Source organism: Stenella coeruleoalba, assembly GCF_951394435.1.
Source record: "Stenella coeruleoalba genome assembly, chromosome: 1".
In the NCBI taxonomy this organism is placed as follows: Eukaryota; Metazoa; Chordata; class Mammalia; order Artiodactyla; family Delphinidae; genus Stenella; species Stenella coeruleoalba.
In genome coordinates this window covers 90,974,318-90,995,297 of record NC_137169.1, presented here as the reverse complement: position 1 = coordinate 90,995,297, position 20,980 = coordinate 90,974,318, and positions in this window count along the sequence as shown.

Sequence of the window (20,980 nt, the reverse complement as noted above, 5' to 3'; positions counted from 1 at the left end):
CTCTGAGTACCTTACGCTGACACCTTAAATATTGATGCTTTTCCACCTCAACCCACTTTTTCCATGCTTATTTTCAGTGTTTTTCTCTGAGTATGCACATCTATTTTCACAACTTTAAATCTCATATTTACTCGGTGAAATACTGTCAAGTACCAGGAACTATTCTAGGCACTATGGATACAATTAACTAAACATCCATTTAAATCTATCTATTCATCTACCTATCCACCATCTATCTACCTATCTACCTAATCTTTTCATCTACTGATGCCTCTCAAATCTAGATCTCTAGCTCACAACTCTCTCATAAGAGGTTCTGTCTACTGGGCTTCAGACTTATATATCCAGCTTCTTGCTATGTTTGCCTAAACATCACACAGACACTGCTTAACTCAAGATACCCAAACAAAAATCCTCTTTTTCCTTAAACTTGTTCTTCCTCATCTTCCATCTCAGCAGTTGGTACAGCCAGACCCCAAGGAGAAATTTTTCTTTCCTCCTTCTCTTTCACTTTTCACCCTTCGATTGGCCACCAATATTTTCAATCAAAATTAATTTTGAAGTTAATCCAAGCCTCCATCATCTATTGCTGTTCTATTGCTATAATTTCCAGTCTTGTTTTCCTGATTCCAATTACCTTTCCTTTAAATCAGACTTCTTCATCACTGACAGAGGGCTCCATCTAAAAGGGCCTGGCAGTCCAGTGGTTAAGACTCTGTGCTTCCACAGCAGGGGGCATGGGTTCCATCTCTGGTCAGGGAACTAAGATCCCGCATGCCACTCAGTGTGGCCAAAAAAAACTTTTTTTAATCTTAAAGAAAAGGGAGGGGGGCAGATCTGATTACCTCCTCTTCAAACTATTATTTCATCATAATAATTTAAGTAACTTAGTATGACCACCACCTCTACCTCCTCTCCACATCTAGCCTCATTTCTTCCCAACTGCCCTCAAGCATTTTGTGTTCAACAATTTCTCCTGACATTGCCTGGGCTTAGGATATTTTACTTTCCATCACCCCTTCTTTATCTGAAGAACAATTTATCATGCTTTAAGACGGTTTCTTCCCAGAAGGCTTTTTTGAAACTTTGAGTGTGGATTATATGCTTCTCCTCTGTGCACCTATTTATGTGTTCATTCACTCATTCACTTATAACATCCTTTACTTACTCTTGACACTAGTACTTGACACCTGCCCATGTGTTATTTTTCTTGATAGGACTTGTGAGCCATGAGAGGGAAGAAACCACGTCTTATTTATCTTCTTCTTTCTAGCACTAATTTAGTGCCTTACACAACATATGTTTATTTAGTGAGTGAATAATTTACATCTTCTCTTTCACACTTAAATATTTCAAACAAATATCCATACACATTCTAGTATAATGATAGTGTGTGTTTGAATAGCACCTTTAAATTTATGAAATGCTTTTACATTTATCATGTTTGATCCAAGTCACTCTATAAAGAGTATTAATAGGTTTTGATATTCCCATTTTAGTAACAGGGAAAGTTGAAGTTCAGAGAGTTTTATTCAAGGTCAAACAGCTAGTGATGAACTATAACTCTGAATATAATTTTTTCCAAGAGACCACACTGCCTACTCACTGCAATGGGAACACAGCCTCCTTGATCCCCTCTTTCTGAAACATGCTAAACACATTTCCTAACCCAGGAGAGCCTAACCTGGTGAACGTAGACACCTTTGTTTCAGTGAGCCTGACCTTTTTCCCTTGAGCTCCAGACCTGTATTTCTAGCTACCTGCTTAATATCTCTCTCCTTGGATGTGCCACACCACTTCAAAAGCAACATGTCTAAATTAAAATATATCTTTCCTCTGCTCCCAGAGCCTCTGACTCCCACCCAAACTAGCTTGTCCTTCAAATGTTATGATTTCTGTCAATGCTATTTTGTCTTCAGGATTTGGAAATTAATGTTACAGCTGTATCTAGCTATTCATCTCTTGAAAATAAGCCTCTTTACTGATAAATTGTCATTGTTTATTGAAAACCTGCCAGACTATCATTCATCCCTTCAGGGCCTTACTGAACAGAGATATTTTAGAGAATTAAATATGGCATACTGAAAATAGTACTCTCCCCTTTGCATAATTAGATTTAGGCATAAAAACATTTCAGTGACAACCTAAACTGATAAAAGGTGAAAATCTCTAACAATGAAGAGATTACTTTCATTATTTCAATGACTTTTTAAGTGAAAAGTATGGTACTATTATCTTTCATCTTGTTTTTATTTCAGTTAATTTTCTTTATAATGAAGAGGGCAATGATGCCATCTGTTTTATTTCTATTTATTCCTATTTTTGTTCCATGTGTGTCAGTCATTTAGCTAAACTAATGGAGCCAGGGCAAAAGAGATTCTCTTCTGGATTTACCAAGTTTTGTAGTGGTGAGTCAGCTCTTCCTGTATTCTAACAGCTTTCTTGTTATTTTAACATCTGCTTAAAATCATTCAATAGATTAAAATGTAATTATTAACCTAAAATTATCTTTAAAAAACAAGAAAGTTTAAAATAAGTTCAAAATGTAAATCAAGTAACCAACTCAGTAAAGCATACCTAAAATATATTGCTGTGTAAGTAAGGCATAAACTATATGAATCAAATTGTTCTTAAGTTGTCTTTGAGTTAGATTTTAGAAATAAAATCTGAAAATCACCTCAGTGGCTAAAATTGAAGAGAGAAGGCTGAAGATTCTAGGGCAGGATTTCTCATAACCTGGGTCAGATAGACATTGTGATGTAGCACACAGATCCCATTCATGGAAGAACTTGTCGCCCCAGCTGTTGGGAAGATTGTCATCAACAGGCTTTAGCCATCAGTCCCTTCAGAGATTTCCTCAGCTTCATGGAGGCCTACAGCCACTGCTTCCTGGGAAACACATTCAATTTGACTGATCAATACAGAAGGGCCCAACTCCTGACAGGACTGAAGGGCCATTCTAGCTCTTGAGTGTGATCACCCCCATATGATTCTGATTGGCTGAAGCTTTGTTGGTTCTGCATCACAGCTCAGCTTCTCCCTCTACCCTATCTTGCATCCTTATCTTCCTTTTCATAGATACTGCTTCCTAGCAAATACTCTGCATACTAAACTGTCAGCTTCCTCCATCACAACCCAACATGGAACACAGGGCTCCAAGGAATCTGTGAGCCCTCTCAGTTTACATGTACATTTTTAAATTTTGTATGTATATGTGAATTTTCCTGATAGAGTTTTTTCCTAGGTGGCCTTTGTATCAAAAAATATAAGCACCATTGTTCTAGTATGTTGAAGATCATCTGATTACCAAGAAAAGACAAAATGTGCCAGTTTTAGCCTTTAAATTAATTCTAACAATTCTGCACGACTATTGCACACTTATCACTCATTCAATATCTCTTACATTATGAATGGGCAAAAATGAAAATAAATCATGAATGCTTAAAAGGCAAATACCATCCTGCTAGGGTAAAAAGAGAAATATACACCTTGAAAAAGCAGAAGACTATTTTTCGTGACCAGGAGACTGTTTCAGGCCATCATTTTCATTTTTATAATTTTTTCAAAGGATAGATGAAAAAACACCAAGGTAATCATGCCCCCTGAAAAAAAAAATTAAAGGATTGTGATACATTTTTGAAATTGTGTGCATGAGCTCTTGCCTAGAGCCCTGCTGAATCTTTTTTCAAATTCATAAAGACAGTCCCTCAGGATATTTCACAGTGAGAGGATACACAGTCTCCTTTCCTGACATGTCATTATTGAATATCATGCTGGGTTTGAGTACAGGGCTGGTGAGAGGCTTCTCTCCCTGCTTCTTCTGTAAATGTATGTGGGATTCAAGCTTTGGAATCTTAAATGTCCACGAGAGCTCAAAAGGTACCTGGTGATTGATTTGCACTACAGGACAGAGCTGACACAAGAATTGCAGTTGAGTTCAGCACGATTGCAATCAGAGTCCTTGGCAAAAGTCACATTGTATGAGGTAGACCATCATGTGGTTAAGACCACCTGCTGCAGTTTTTATGACTCAGTTTTTTCTATGCAGTTTCTTTTTTTTTCATGTACTGGGTAAAGTTTTTGTGTTTCACTTTTTAAATTTTGTAATTAAAAGCAATGTCTTCAAAATGAAAAGTTAACAGCAAAAGAACATATCTGACTAAAGAATGGAAACTAATATAGGGTAAGTAAAACCATAGGGAGGCATATGCTGTGTGTTTAATTAGTCTACAGCCTTCTAAGTTGAGATACATCATAGGAAAGATTGTACTTGGAGCAAAGTGTCTTCCTTTAATAACGGCATACTTTTCAATCATTAAAATATTAAAGTCCTAGAAAATGTTACACAACACAATTCATGATTTCACTTTATATAGTTACAAAGTCTCTAGGAAAAAAAGTATATTTTTAAATTCACATTGTTTTAATAAATTTAATAACTTTTTTCCTTCTACTTTGCTCATTGTAAGAAAAATTTTAAATACAAAAAATATAAAGAAGTGAATGAAAATCACTTAAAACCTCACTACACAAAAGGGCACAACCCAGACTACTGAAAATGCACTACTAGACCCCGAGGTAGCCTAAATCCACTAAAGTTGTTATAAAATGTCAAAGAAATTTTAAATTGTTGAAAGCCAACAAAAATTTAGGTTAACTAAATTTTGAAATAAATTAACCACATTTTTTCAGAGTTACCTCACATTATTTTTTGTTTGTTTAATATGCAGCAAGCACAGGTAAGCAAAGATAGTTGTCTCAGAGAACTGATTTAAACTGAAACAAAAGCTAATCAAAACCAGATAACAAAAATGATTCTAAGGGTTTTGGTGTAAAAATTCAAAATCAAACTCTACTGACATTTCAGTCATATTTAAAGTTTATTAAAATCTTCATGGAGCTTCATTACATTTGCCGGTAATATTTCTTGCTAAGTTTTGATCCCTAATATTGGTCTGGACAGGGAAGAATATGAGGACTCTGTGCCCAAAGCTCTTAAGTCTTGAAAAATTATATCCAAACCTTCTATACCTGATGGCTATGTGCTTCATTCCTAATACTGAAGGGGGTTTTGTGTGAGGTTTTTTTTCATTTTGGTTTTGCTTTTTACCCTCAGGGTTGGTTTCATTTACAGAAATGAATATTCAGAAGTTTAATCTTTAAAAAGTCAACTAATTAAATTTATAATTATAAAAACAGTTCATTTTTAGGCTTTTAAGATTAAAGTTTACTTTGTTTACTTTCAAGCTCAGTTTATTTACCTTATTCTACTTATAGGACTAGAAAATTCTCAAACTATTTTAAAGGCCTTTCAATAATTCCTAGTCCCATTTACAAGCTTAATTATAAACATTTTAGCATTTTAAATCAAAGTTAAATTTTTTAAAATTTATTTTCTTATATTTTTGTTTTCTGACTACAATTTCCCAACTGCTAAATGCTTTTTATAAATCTAATAAAGTAAATTTATAAACAAGAATTCTCTTAAATATTATTTTTAAAAAACTAGTCAGGTCTCAGCAATAACCAAAAAACCATAAGCCTAAAATGGTTGGTTAATTAGGCATCTTAATATGAAAATACAGGGTTTTAAAATGAAATAACATAGTTGACCCCCTGTGATTCTAGTTTTCCAATTTTCTTCAACACTAAAGGGACCAATAATAAATGTGCACCTAATTTTTACTAAAAAATATTAATGCTATGAGTTTTTAATATCTTAAATGTTTCCCTATTCAATTTTAAATCTTTCTGGTTTTGAAAAATGTTTTGCCCTCCATTCCTACTATTATTCCTCAAATTTGGAAGGTTAACTCTCCAAACCTACCATATTTATATATCAACTACATTTTAACCATGTTGTTGGACTCATCTACATCTACAGCTCCCACCTGGCTTGAGCTCTTGATTGGATTTTGCATTTCTTTTATCTCTGGAGGGCCGGCATGTAGACCTCAGCCTGTGGGATCACAGGAGGCTAAGCAACCCAAGTTGGGCAGCACAGTCAGGCCTATTCCTAGGTCCACCCTAAATAGAAGAGATGAACTTGAGGGCCCATCAGAATCTTACCAAGTAAGGGGATGTGGAGCCTAGCCCTGAGTGGCAGAGGCTGGCTCTCAGCTTTCTTCTGCCCTCAGTCAACCACTCCAGGGGCAGCTTCCTGTTCGAGTCCGACAAAGGGGGGAAAAAACAGCAACTTACTTCTGGAGATAAGTAAATATAGTTGCTCCCCAAACCAAAACATTTTTCTATTTGAATGGAAGGAAACTGCATTATTTCATATACTTCCTAAGACTATACAACTCTTGGGATATTAAAATACTTGTCTCAATTTGGCTCAAATATTTCTTTGTACTCTATTAGGCCCAATGTATAATGTGTTTCCTCAGAAACAAGCATTTCCCATTTTTCGCTATATGAAGACAGATAATAAAATATGACTGTCAGGATAGTCTTGCTTAGAACAGTCCATGCTGAATTCCTTTCTTGTTTGAATAGACTACTAATTCAACACAGGTAGCTTCTAGGAGGGAGGTGGACTCAAAGAGGATAATAACATAGTTTTTACATTAGGATTTGAGATTCTCAGAGTTTGGGGTGGCTAATTGCTGGGAACTTTTTGACCCTGTACTGTGATAAATTATCCTGAGGATGAGATACAATATTGGTGGCAGTAACACCAGCAGAAAACATAAAACTAGGATTGCACAACTTTTGGAAAGCCTCCTATTAATAGCTTCTTATTATGATCATCTTCTAAAATAGCATCTCACTTGCATATTAAACAGAGAAATAATCCTTACAAATATGCTTCCTCCCATTTTTCTTGAAACATGTGTCTCTTTTGGTATATCTTTCATTCATCAAGTTTTGATAGAATACAGATAAATATTTCTCTTTTACCAGAAAAAACAAATAGTCCATGCTTAATGATAAATGGCAACTGACAATCCATTTCTGGGAAAAGGAGACGATAATGTTCCATGGAGTCGGAACTAACTTGGAAAGTATACATCACTCTTGACAAAGGATCCATCACGCAGCTCTAGACAACACTTCTTATATTGGACTACAAACTCGACATTGTCAAAGATTTGGATCTTTATGTAAAATTGCCCTATTTCAAATCATTAGTTCAAATTTTCAAAGAACTGTATTCAGGTTAAAACAAACACACTAGTAAGATTTATTAGGTCCTAAGTAGCTAGTTTGCCTTTGATTGCTAGTTTGTCTGATTCAATGTGCTACAGTCTTTCTAACATGCATTATCTTACTGCCAGGTGGGTCCACTTGCCTGAGTTTGTAAAATTCTGTAGTAGTCATTTCTCTAAGTTGGGATTTCAGCTTTCATGCTTTTGCTAAAACTCAAACCTTCTTCTCTCGGATAGTATAATAAATCATTTTAAGCTAATATAAATAATCTTATGCCTCATTATCAATAATTGGAAAGTTCTTCCCTCATTCTCTGATTGGCTAATTTTAATTCCCCAGCCTTTAATACCCAGATCAAATGTCACCTCCTCAGTGAAGTATTTTTAACATCAACATTAAGCATTTTTTTCTCCTCCCCACACTCAGAGACTCTATATATCACCTCAACTATGGCATATTGCCATGAAATTAACATGCCCGGGGCTTCCCTGGTGGCGCAGTGGTTGAGAGTCCGCCTGCCGATGCAGGGGACATGGGTTCGCGCCCCGATCCGGGAGGATCCCACATACTGCGGAGTGGCTGGGCCCATGAGCCATGGCCGCTGAGCCTGCGCGTCCGGAGCCTGTGCTCCGCAACGGGAAAGACCACGACAGTGAGAGGCCCGCGTACCGCAAAAAAAAAATAAAAAAAAAAAAAAATTAACATGCCCCAATCAGCCTACTAGTCCAAGGAGGAATAAAAACATGTGGAGCATACCTGAACTCAACCTCAGCTTGAAACCAAATCAGGCTGAACTCAGGCAAAATGAGCCTACTCCAACCAATCTGCAGAAAGGTGACTGAGGAAAAAGTTATTTTACATTTCTGTGTAATTTTTTATATAGCAGTATTATGGCAATAACTAACTAGTACACTTTATCATAATGGTTAAGGGATCTTTTGAGAGCATTGTGTTCCTGTATATGTGAACACTAAAAGAAAAGTCTAATTTTCAGAGGAGAAAAGGAAACCAAGAATACTTTCCTCTTAATAATTTTACTTGAAGTTACTCTGAGAAGAAATAACTGCTCATTTTGAGCAGATATACAAGTAATCCTTGAAGTCCATGAGGTTACTACTTATTACTCTGAAAGGAGTATTCGCAATTAAAAAAAAATCTGACAATCATTACTCACTTTCCAGATTGAACAAACACCTTTAAAAGTATGTAATTCCATCATGCAGTACACATTTTTGAGCCCCATATAAACACTAAATATAAAATGAAATGAAGAGATCCAGAAATATGTTGTCGGGTACAGAGGAGATCATGAGTTCAGTTAAGTAATGTCCATGAATAGATTTTGAGTAAGCTTTGGCTATATGAATTTAGAGCACAGAATGTGACTGGGTATCTTTAGTAGTCAAGTAGTAGCTGAAGGCAAGGGTTGGACATCATCTTCCAGGAAGAAACTATAGAGAAGAGGAAGATAAAGCTGAAGATAGAACTCTGGATAACACTAATATTTAAATGTAGGGCAAAAGAAGGTGAACACATAAATGTGAGCAAGGACTGCCACAGAGATAAAAGGAAATTTGGAATAATTAGTGTCATGAAAACCAAAGAAGGAGAAAATTTCAGTTAGGAGTAGTCAACAGTGTCAAATATTTAAGAGGGCATGGCTATAACAAGGGCAAATTTTCACTGGATTTGGAATTAGGAATTCATAGATGATTTCAGTTACTGAAATTTCAGAAGAAAGAAAGGCAACAAGCCATATTACAGTGGGTTGAAGACTGAATGGACTGTTTAATAGCAAAGACTTCCAGTGGAGATAGCATTTCTGTAAGTTTGACTATGAATGGAACTGGGATAAAAATTCATCCGTTTAACTCCTACTTTGCCCTCACTTGTTCATGAATATTCTATTGAGTTATCTTTAGTGTCTTGATAAATACTTAAAATTTTTATTTTGTTTCTATACTATATTTTAAAGTATTTTTTATATAGACAATAGCGGTTTTTTGGAGAAATTCCTATAATTATCAGAATCACTCTATACTGCATCATATCTAAAGAACCTCATTCAAATTCCTGGGTCTACACTTAGTAAAATGCATGGTCTTAGATAAGTTACCTAAATTTTCTAAGCCTCCATTTCCTCAGATGATAAAAAAGCTAATATTTTCCATCTCATTGATTGTATGTAAAGATTAGATAAAATACAAAAATCTCATAAGACTAGCACTAAGTAGAAACTTAATAAATGGTGACTGTCATTATCATTGTTATTATTAATATTAACAGTGCAAAGAATATTATGCAACATTTGCTTACATTTTAGAGTCATAGAGTGAACGATTTTCTTTGATAAGAGTAGCAGTCGCAGTCACATAGACAAAGGTACAGCTTATTATTTTTTAACAGACAAGAAAGTAAGAAGATATGATTTAATAAGTAAAATAGTCTTTTAGTTTGGATAAAAACAGAGCAAGTGAACGTTTCATTTTAATTATTTAATAGCAATACAAATTGACAGAGCATTTTTCCTATTAAAATTATTTGCTTTATTAATTGAAAACTCTTTTAAAATTTTATTTTATTGTGGTAAGAACATTTAGAAAGAGATCTGCCATCTTAACAAATTTTTTAGTGACAATACAATACTGTTAATTGTAGGGACAATGTTGTACAGCAAATATCTAGAACTTATTTATCTTGCATAAGTGAGACTTTATGCCTGTTGATTAGCAACACTCTTATTTTCTCATCCCCCAGCCTCTGGCAAACACCATTCCACTCTCTGATTCTATGAGTTTAACTATATTAGATACTTCATGTAAGTGGAATCAGGCAGTATTTGTCATTCTTGCACTGATTTATTTCAGTTAGTAAAATGTCCTCAAGATTCATCCATGTTGTTGCATATTGCAGGATTTCCTTCATTTTTAAGAACAAATAATATTCCACTGCATGTATATACGTCACTTCCCTTATCTATTCATCCATTCATGAATATATATGTTGTTCTCACACCTTGGCTATTGTGAGTAGTGCTTCAGTGAACATTGGCATGCAAAACATTGGAAAGATTCTGATTTTTTTTTTTTGGTGGGGGCAGGGGTAAACACCCAGAAGTGAGACTGTTAAATCATGTGGTAGTTCTATTTTTAACTTTTTGAAGAATCACTATACAGTTGGCTATAGTGGCTGCATCATTTTACATTCCCATCAAGAGGGTGCAATGGTTTTCATGTCTCTGCATACTCACCAAAATTTGTCTTTTTTTTTTTTTTTTTTAATATTTGCCATCCTAACAGATGTGAGGTGATACATCATTGTGGTTTTGATTTGCATTCCCCTGATGACTAGTGCATTGAATATTTTTTCATATACCTGTTGGCCATTTGGATGTTTTCTTTGGATAAATATCTACTCAAGTCTTAGCCCATTTTTTAATCAGATTATTTATTTATTACTATTGAATTATAGGAGTTCCTTATATATTTTGGAAATTAATCCCTTATCCAATATAATGTTTGTGAATATTTTCTCCCATTCATTGCCTTTTCACTTTGCTGATTGTTTCTTTTGCTGTGCAGAAGGTTTCTAGTTTGATGTAGTTCAACTTTTTATTTTTGCTTTTGTTATCTGTGGTTTTGGTGTCATCTCCATGAAATCATTGCCAAGACCAATGTCATGAAGGTTTTTCCTGTGTTTTCTTTTAGGAATTTTACAGTTTCAGGTTTTACATTTAGATCTTTAATCTATTTTGAGTTGACTTTTGTGTATGATGTAAGACGAGTCAAATTTCATTCTTTGCCTATGAATATCCAATTTTCCCATTACCATTTGTTGAAAAGACAATCTTTTCCCCATTGTGCAGTTTTGCCTCTCTTGTCAAAGATCAATCAACCATGTATGCATGGATTCATTTCTGGGCTGTCTATTCTGTTTTGTTGGTCTCTATCGTCTGTCTTTATGCCAGTGCCATACTGTTTCAGTTATTGTAGTTTTATGATATAGCTTGAAATCAGGAATTGTGATGTCTCCAGCTTTGTTCTTCTTCCCCAAGATTTTCTTTGCTACTCAGAATCTTTGTGGTTCCATATGAATTTTAGGATTTTTTTCTCTTTCTGTTAAAATTTTTTTAAAAAAAACCTGCCATTAGGATTTTGATAAGGATTGCATTAAATCTGAACCACTGAGTATTATGGGTATTTCAACAATATTGTCTTATCCATGAACACAAGATGTCTTTCCATTTTTTATTTTTGTATATTCTTTAATTTCTTTCATCAGTGTTTTGTAGTTTTCAGTGTTAAAGTCTTTTACTTCCTTAATTAAGTTTATCCCTAAGCATTTTATTCTTTTTGGTGGTATTGTAAATGAAATTGTTTTTTTAGTTTCCTTTTCAGATAGTTCATTTTTAATGTATGATATACTACTGATTTTTGTATGTTGATTTTTTTTATCCCACAACTTGACTGAATTAGTTTATTAGTTCTAACATTTTTTTTTTGTGGAGTCTTTGGGTATTTCTATGTACAAGAGCATGCCATCTGCAAACAGGGACAATTTTACTTCTTTTTTCCAACTTAGGTGAATTTTGTTTCTTTTTCTTGCCTAGTTGCTCTGGCTAGGACTTCTGGTACTATGTTGAATAGAAGTGATCAACCTGATCTTAGAGAAAAAGTTTTCAGTTTTTCCCAAATGTTTACAATATTAGCTGTAAGCTTTTCATATACGGCCTTTATTAACAGGGCATTTTTAAGGCAAATTTATATAATACTTAGAACAACGAGAAAACTTGAAATTCTCCTAAATTATCCTCTGATTATTACTCATTAACAACTTGCATACACTTTTAATCTAAAGATAGAATCAGTCCTTGTATTGATTTTTTTTCCCCAAAGGCTAAAGATTTTTAAAAAACAGATAAGAGGCACCAGTCCCAATTTAACTAGAGATGGAAATGAAAACTGTGCTCTGCAAAAGGCTTAGACTATAACGTTACTGACAGGTGCAAATATGAGGGCAAGCAGTTTTCTGGCATCATTCATTTCAATTCAATACTATATTAGTTAAATATTCTTTATATAATCTTTTAAGTAACATGTTCTTGTTTTAAGCATTGATGCCTGTGTTTGTTTTCTATTGCTTATAAAAAATCTTAGCCACTTAAAAAAATATACATTTATTATCTCACAATTTCCATGGCTCAGGAGTCAAGGCACAGCTTAACTGTGTCCTCTGCTCAGGCTCTTACAAAGCTTCAATCCAAGTATCAGCAGGGGCTGCAGTGTCATCAGAGGCTCAACTGTAAGTCTTAGTTTTCAACATATCTACAAAGATTAAATTGTATTCTTTTTGATTAGTTATGGTTTTTAGGGATTTATAAAAATTTTCATAAATTTTAAATATTACAATTATTATTATTGTTAATGAGAGAGAAACTTAACAAAACCATCATGTTCAAAATCACCTAACTCTTTGAATTTGTATTTCTTTGTTTCTTTATTGCATCATCTTATTCTTCAGTCATTAAAGTTTTGTCACCACTTTATATTCTCAGTCCAATTTCCTACTCTACTTTGAAATTATTCAAGGGAGAGTTTCCACTATTTCCTGGGAAACTATTTGCCACTGTAAAATACCTCACACTTAGGAATTTTTCTCCTTATTCTGTCTAGTTTTCCCTTTGCTCTATCTTGTCTCATTACATCTCCTGCAATAGCACATTGCAGGCTTTTATCTAATTTTCAATGCATTGTCATCTGCTCATCTTTTTTTTAGTTCTGCTGTTTATCAAGCAGTTCTTTCCCAAAGAATCACTTTGCTTTGGAATTTATGTGCCAGGTGTATGATACTAACTTGCAATGCTGCCAGATGAATCTTGATTAATTTTATTTTTAACCTTGCTTTAAATTTATAGAACAGCACATCAAAATGCGTTGAACAGCAGGAGTAAAACACCTTTTTTTGTGGAGAAAAATAGAAAAGCATATATATAAGCTATTTTATTTATACATAAATATAGATTTGCTCTTCTACAGGTGGTTGTCTGCAGATGATTACCAAGAGGAAGGTACTAGAAGATAATGGAAATTAATACACTTAGCACAGCAGGAAACATTTAGCCTTTTAGATATACTTTAGGAAGAATCTCTTAATGGATGTGCTTGCAAAGTGTGATTCTGAACAGCAAAGCAAAAGCTAGCATCACCATTATTGAGACAATGTCCCACTTCAGGCATCCAAATGCTAAAATCTAACAGATATAACTCTAACTCTTAAAATCACAAAATTCCTTTTATAAATTTCCAAACATAGGGAAGAGTATTCTCTGGAAGAATGAGAAATTTTTTTGTTTGTTTTCATCTGAAACCTATTTTATATAATATTAGCCTTTGAAAATATCTTTATGCATACACATTTGAATACTTTAATTTTTTAACTTAATAAATAGCTATCTGATATAATTCCCTTTTGTTTAAAACCTGAATATTTTTAAAGTTGACAGTAATAACAAGAATTAAATCATATCTTATTTGTCATAAAGGCAAGAGTTTAAATATAATGCCTGGTGCCAAAAATCAGGTAAATAGGTCAAAACAGAAAATATATATATATATAGTGGGTATGTTTTCTCCAGTGCCTGGTAACAATATTCAAGGACAATATGACCAATTTAATTAGGAATATGTTATAGTAAAACAGAATCTAATACATTTTTATCCAAGAAAATAAATGTTCTCTGTCATGATTTTGGCAAGTTTATCCAGATCTGTTTAAATATTCCCAATGACTCAGACTCCCTTACTTCACAAGACCATTTCTTATAGTGTTGAGTTGTTCTATTTTTATATCTTATAAAATTTTATTTTTACAGAGAATAAAACTGCCTCTGTAGACAATCTATTCATTAACCCTACTTTCACCTTGGAACTATTATTTATATACCTGTTTCTTACATATTACTTTCCTACAAATGTTTAAAAATTATTTTAACAAAAGAAATGTTCAAGTTAAATTCTAGAATTTTCTCCAGTAATTTCCAATATGCTCTTCTGCACACAATCTTGTTGACCATTACCCTGATTATGAGTAGAGCTTAAAATCATGCACAGTTGCATAGGCTAAGATTACAATACATATTCTTTTATGTTTATGTTCTGTCAACTAAAACCTTATTTTACTTTCTGATATAAAGCTCTCAAGATATGTCTTTTGATTGTGAAATTTATATTTGACATTTTTATAACCTTTGTGCTGAATTTAGGGGATGTTTTTGAATCTGTATTATTTTATCCAACATGTTAGTTATTTCTCTTAGCTTTTTTTATTAATAAGCATATGCATTCCCATATGTCTTTAGGCAAATCATTTACCCATATTTAGTTAAATATAATCACTTTATTAGAAAAATAAAATCAGTTTCCATATCTAGTTAAAGAAAGATAATCACATTGTCCCAGCCTTCAGCACAGGGCTATGATGAGGATTAAATGAGAGCTCACAAATGAGCTCTTTGTGAACTATAAAATGCAATACAATGTCAGGAATTATTATTATTCCTCTGAGTTAATATACCAAAAGCCAAAGAGCCCCGTTTATGTAATTAAAGCTTGCACTAATCCATTAATTAATAAGCATTAGGTATATTTGCTCAACCAGTTAAAATGTACCCAAATGTGTTTGTATTTGGTCCAAGTTTCTCCCTTTTTATCATAAAGATATTGTAGCAGAGAGTCAAATGCCTTGTTGAAATCAAGGTATAAAATGTATATATTTCCCTGAATTTTCCATTCCATTCCTTTATCATTCATTCAGTTAGTTGGTTAGTCAAAACCAGTAAACATTATTTTGGACCTCTCCTTTCACATCCTTCTCAGCAGTTTCACAACTCGTCAAAGAATCAATGGGAAAAATGCCTGCAAGCTTTACTTATTCCACTTTCTCTTTTCAACTTTCTTTACTTTATCTAATGTTTTTAAATTTTTTATGCAAATAGATAAGCACAGTACATGTTTCTCCTTTTTAGACTCTTTAAATTTTTTTAGACTCTTTTAAATTTTGTTTCTAATTTCAAAGATAGCTCTTCTTTTTTCTTTCATTTAATAGTGACTGTAGGTGAATTCTTCTCAACGAGCAAGAGGTATGGTATCACACTGAGAAGATATGAGGATTAAACATAGCTTTTAAATAAACTTTCATCCATCTAGTTTTTTCTCTTGGAAAAGATGAGTTATAAAAAGTGATTTTATCAATTTTTAATAAAAATTTATTTCTGATATATCCTGTAGCACCTATCATAATAATTACTCTCAAAAAATTAACATTCTTTGCTAATAATCATCCCTTGGACAGAAACAAATATATATATTTAAAAAAAAAACCTAACATGTATTTTGACAAATGTCAAAGTTCTACTTGTCATTGTCTCGCTCAAAACTAAACTAAAACCATAGCATTAATTACAATATTTGTGCTCTTTTAGCTGGAGAGTATCAAACTACTCTAGATGGGTAAACAAAGCAATCAACACTTTATAAACTAACAACCAACTTCAAATTCCATATTTTATCTAAATTGACATTTGTTAAATTTTTATTGTAGTGTGACTTGTATACACACAATCATATTTAATGCATCAAATGTAATTTTACCATTGGTTTAAAATTCATTCACTCATTCTCCCCCCAAATATTTATTGAATGCCTACAATGCTCCATGTACTATTTTAAGCACTTGGAATATAGCATTAAACAAATTAGCAAGCAAATAAATACATAAAACTCCCTGCCCTGATGGAGCTTCCATTCCATCAGAGAGACACAGACAATTATAAATTAGCAAAATAAATTAGAAAAACATATGTTCAAAAGTGGTAAATGCTATGAAGAAAAATAAAGCAGGTTGAGGAGGTGGAGAGTGTCTGAAGTGGGAAGGGGCAGGTTGTAATTTTAATTGTGACAGGATAAAGTAAGGTCACCATTGATCTCATTAAGAAAATGACATTTGAGCAAAATCTTAAAGAAAGTGAGAGAGTTAGCTATATGGATGATAGGAAGAGGAAGCTACTAGAGCAGAGGCCCTAGGGTGGGGGCATTTTTGGTTTGAGGAGGGAGACTAGTGTGACTGGAGCCCCGGGGAGAGAGGAGCAGTGGAGGTGGGGCTAGAGACTTAAGGAAAGCAAAGTCATGGAAAGTCTTTTAGAACATTGCAAGAACTTTGGCTTTTACTCTGAGGGGCATGGGGAGTCAAGGAATAGTTATAATCAAAGGTTGTATTCATTTTCATTTCTACTGCAAAGGATTTCTCTGCCTGAAAACAGATTTAAGTGGGCATTGGTAGATAAAGGAGCACAATATTACAGACCATTGTAATAATGCCAATGAGAGATGGTGATGACTTATATTAGGATAAAATCAGTGGAGGGGAGGTCAGAAGTAATCACAGTCTAAGTGTTTGAAAATAATTCAAATACAGTAAAAAGTAAAAATAGTAGTATGATGAACCTCATATATCCATCACCAATAAAGAAGAATTATCAATATTTTGCCATATTTGCTTTATCCCTCTTTATCATTTTCTTCCTTACAAAGTGTTTTAAAGCAATTCCTAAATATCTTGTAATTTTCCCCCTAAGTGATTTAATAGCATTTCCCAAAGCTACAGAGTTATCATGACCAGCAAAAGTAATGATATTCCTTAGTATCCTCTAATATCATAATCAGATTTCCATAATCAAACTTCATTCAGTTGTTTTAAAATGTATTTATACAGTTGCTTTCTTGAAATCAAGATCTAAACAAAATTTTTACATGGCTTTTTGTTTTATTGTGTCTCTTAGATCTCTTTATTGTAGAACAGATGCCAGTTAACTTATTTTAAGTGAGTACCTAGTAGACAACATATAGTTGGATCATACTTATAAAAAATTTATTCTGCCAATTTTTGCCTTTTAATTGGGCAGTTTAATCCATTTAAACTTAAGTAATTAGGGATAAGAAAGAATCTCTGTCATTTGCTATTTGTTTTGGATGTGTCTTTGTTGTTGTTTTTCATTTCCTCCATTAGTGCATTATTTGTGCTTGTTTGATTCTTGATTCTTTATAGTGTACAGTTTTTATTTTGTTTTCCTTTCCTTTCTTTAAGTTATTTTCTTATTGGTTTCCCTGGGGACTATAATTAAACTTTTAAACTTATTACAATCTATTTTGTACTAATACCACCTTATCTTCAATAGTGTACAAAATCTCTTCTCCTATACAGCTCTGTCTCTCCCCATTTATATTGCTGTTGTCACAAATTACATCTATATGCATTGTTGCCCATTAACATAGATTTTAAGTTAATGTTTTATGTATTTGTCTTTTAAATCACATAGAGAAATAAAAGGGGAGTTAAAAAATACAATAGGGTTTCCCTGGTGGCACAGTGGTTGAGAATCCACCTGCCGATGCAGGGGACACGGGTTCGCGCCCCAGTCCAGGAAGATCCCACATACCGCAGAGTGGCTGGGCCTGTGAGCCATGACCACTGAGCCTGCGTGTCCAGAGCCTGTGCTCCACAACGGGAGAGGCCACAACAGTGAGAGGCCCCGTGTACTGCAAAAAAAAAAACCCAACAACAATAATACTGGCTTTGTATTTAATACATAATTACCTGTACCAGTGTTCTTTATGCCTCGTATGACTTCACATGGCTGTTCAACGTCATTTTATTTCATCCTGAAGTACTTTCTTTAGCATTTCTTATAGGGCAAGTCTACCAGGGACTAACACCCTCAGCTTCTATTTTTCTGGAAATATCTTACTTTCTTCTTCATTTTTGAAAGATAGTTTTGCCACATATAGAATTCATTTTTTTCTTTCAACACTTTAAATATGTTATTCCACTGCCTTCTGACCTTCATGGTTTCTGCTGATTAATTGGCTATTACTCTTATTGAGGATTCCTTGTATATGACAAATTGCTACTCTCTTGCTTCTTTCAGGATTCTCTCTTTGTCTTTCAACAGTTTGATTATAAAATGCCTCGGTGTAGATCTCTTTGTGTTTATCCTTCTTAGAATTTGTTGAGCTTCTTGGGTATAAAGGTTCATGTCTTAACAAATTTGGGAGGTTTTAGGCTATTATATTTTCAAATATTCTTTCTGACATTTGCCCTCTATTCTCTCTTTCTGGGACTTCCATTATGTTTATGTTGGTACCCTTGGTGGTGTTGCACAGGTATCTTAAATTCTGTTCATTTTTCTTCATTCTTTTTTCTTTCTGCTCCTCAGAGTGGATAATTTCAGTCTTCAAGTTTGCCAATTCTATTCTGCCTGCTCAAATATGCTGTTGAAAAGCTCAAGTGATTTCTTCATTTTAGTTAATATACTTTTCAGCTCTCGAAATGTTTTCTTCTTTTTTATATTTTCTATCCCTTTATTGATATTCTCCATTTGTTAAGACATCTTTCTCCTGACTTCCTTTAGTTCATTTATCATAGTTAACACTTAGTAAGTCCAATGTGTCTGCTCCCTTAGGGACAGTTTCTATGAAATTCTCCTATGAATGGATTATATTTTCCTGTTTCTTTTCATACTCCATAATTTTTGGTTGAAAACTGCACAATTTGACATATTATAATGTAGTAACTCTGGAAATTATATTATTCTTGTCCTCATGGTTTGTTTTTATTGCTATATGTGTTATAGCTCTTTGTTTAATGACTTCTAAAGTATTATTTGTAAAGGTTGTATTCTTTGTCATGTGTGGTCTTTGAGATCTCTGCTCCTTTAGCTTGTGGTTAGACGAGATAGAGTTTTGACAGAAATTTCCTTGAACACCTGGAGTTAAAGAAACAAGAAACAAATAAACAAATAAACTCTTCTAGTCTGCAAATTGGCTTGATGTTGGTGTACTTGTTTAATGTTTAGCCAGCCTGTTTACAATTATGCTTTAGCCTTCACTTACAGCTTTTACTGAGCCAGAGGTGAAAACTTAAGGTCTTCTCAAGGTCTTTCCTGAACATGAGTCCTGCCCATGACATGGACATAGCTTTCTAAATACCCTAGTATTTAAATACCCAAGGAAATTTTTCACTGCCCTAATTTTCCAAAAAAATATATCTTCCCCTTTCAATGTCCCCTCTGTGACCTGAGGGTGTTCTACTTAGGAAAAACAAAGACAGGTGCCTTGCATCAGTCCTTTAAGTAGCCCTCAGACAGATCAAACAGAGAAACACAATTCTTTGAGAAGAAGGTCTGCTATGCTGTCTCTGGAATTACGAAGCAGGATTCAACACTGGGAAGATTAACTGCCATCTTCAAGACCACAGTAGACCCAAGGAAGGAGGTGTTGCAAGGACAAGTAAAATGACACAAAGGTCTTCTGCCATATCTTGGCTTCCTCTTTCTTCATTAAACCTTTGTTTGGAGGGGAGTAAGGGAAGATGGCGGAAGAGTAAGACGCGGAGATCACCTTCCTCTCCACAGATACACCAGAAATACATCTACACGTGGAACAACTCCTGCAGAACACCTACTGAAGGCTGGCAGAAGACCTCAGACCTCCCAAAAGGCAAGAAACTCCCCACGTACCTGGGTAGGGCAAAAGGAAAAAAGAATAAACAGAGACAAAAGAATAGGGACGGCACCTGCACCAGTGGGAGGGAGCTGTGAAGGAGGAAAAGTTTCCACACACTAGGAAGCCCCTTCGCGGGCGGAGACTGCGGGAGGCGGAGGGGGGAGCTTCGAAGCCGCGGAGGAGTGCACAGCAACGGGTGCGGAGGGCAAAGCGGGGAGATTCCCGCACAGAGGATCGGTGCCGACCGGCACTCACCAGCCCGAGAGGCTTGTCTGCTCACCCGCCGGGACGGGCGGGGCTGCGAGCTGAGGCTCTGAGGCTAGGGTTTCGGTTTCGGACGGAGCGCAGGGAGAGGACTGGGGTTGGCGGCTTGAACATAGCCTGAAGGGGTTAGTGCACCACAGCTAGCCGGGAGGGAGTCCGGGGAAAAGCCTGCACCTGCCGAAGAGGCAAGAGACTTTTTCTTCCCTCTTTGTTTCCTGGTGCGTGAGGAGAGGGGTTTAAGAACGCTGCTTAAAGGAACTCCAGAGACGGGCGCGAGCCGCGGCTAAAAGCGCGAACCCCAGTGACGGGCGCGAGCCGCGGCTGAAAGCGCGGACCCCAGAGACGGGCGCGAGCCGCGGCTGAAAGCGCGGACCCCAGAGACGGGCGCGAGCCGCGGCTGAAAGCGCGGACCCCAGAGACGGGCGCGAGCCGCGGCTGAAAGCGCGGACCCCAGAGACGGGCGCGAGCCGCGGCTGAGGGCGCGGACCCCAGAGACGGGCGCGAGCCGCGGCTGAGGGCGCGGACCCCAGAGACGGGCGCGAGCCGCGGCTGAGGGCGCTGACTCCAGAGACGGGCGCAAGCCGCGGCTGGAGGCGCGGACCCCAAGGCGGGCGGGAGACGTTGGGGCTGCTGCTGCCGCCACCAAGGGGCCTGTGCGCGAGCGCAGGTCGCTCTCCACTCCCCTCTTCCGCGGAGCCTGTGCAGCCCGCCACTGCCGGGTTCCCGGGATCCGGAGACGACTTCCCCGGGAGAGCGCACGGCGGGCCTCGGGCTGGTGCAGAGTCACGCCGGACTTTGCCGCCGCAGGCCCGCCCCGCATTCCGTGCCCCTCCCTCCCCGCCGCCGGCCTCCGTACGCCAGAACCCCCGAATCAGCGGCTCCTTTAACCCCGTCCTGTCTGAGCAAAAAACAGACGCCCTCCAGCGACCTACACGCAGAGGCAGGGCCAAATCCAAAGCTGAGCCCCTGTGAGCTGTGAGAACAAAGAAGAGAAAGGGAAATCTCTC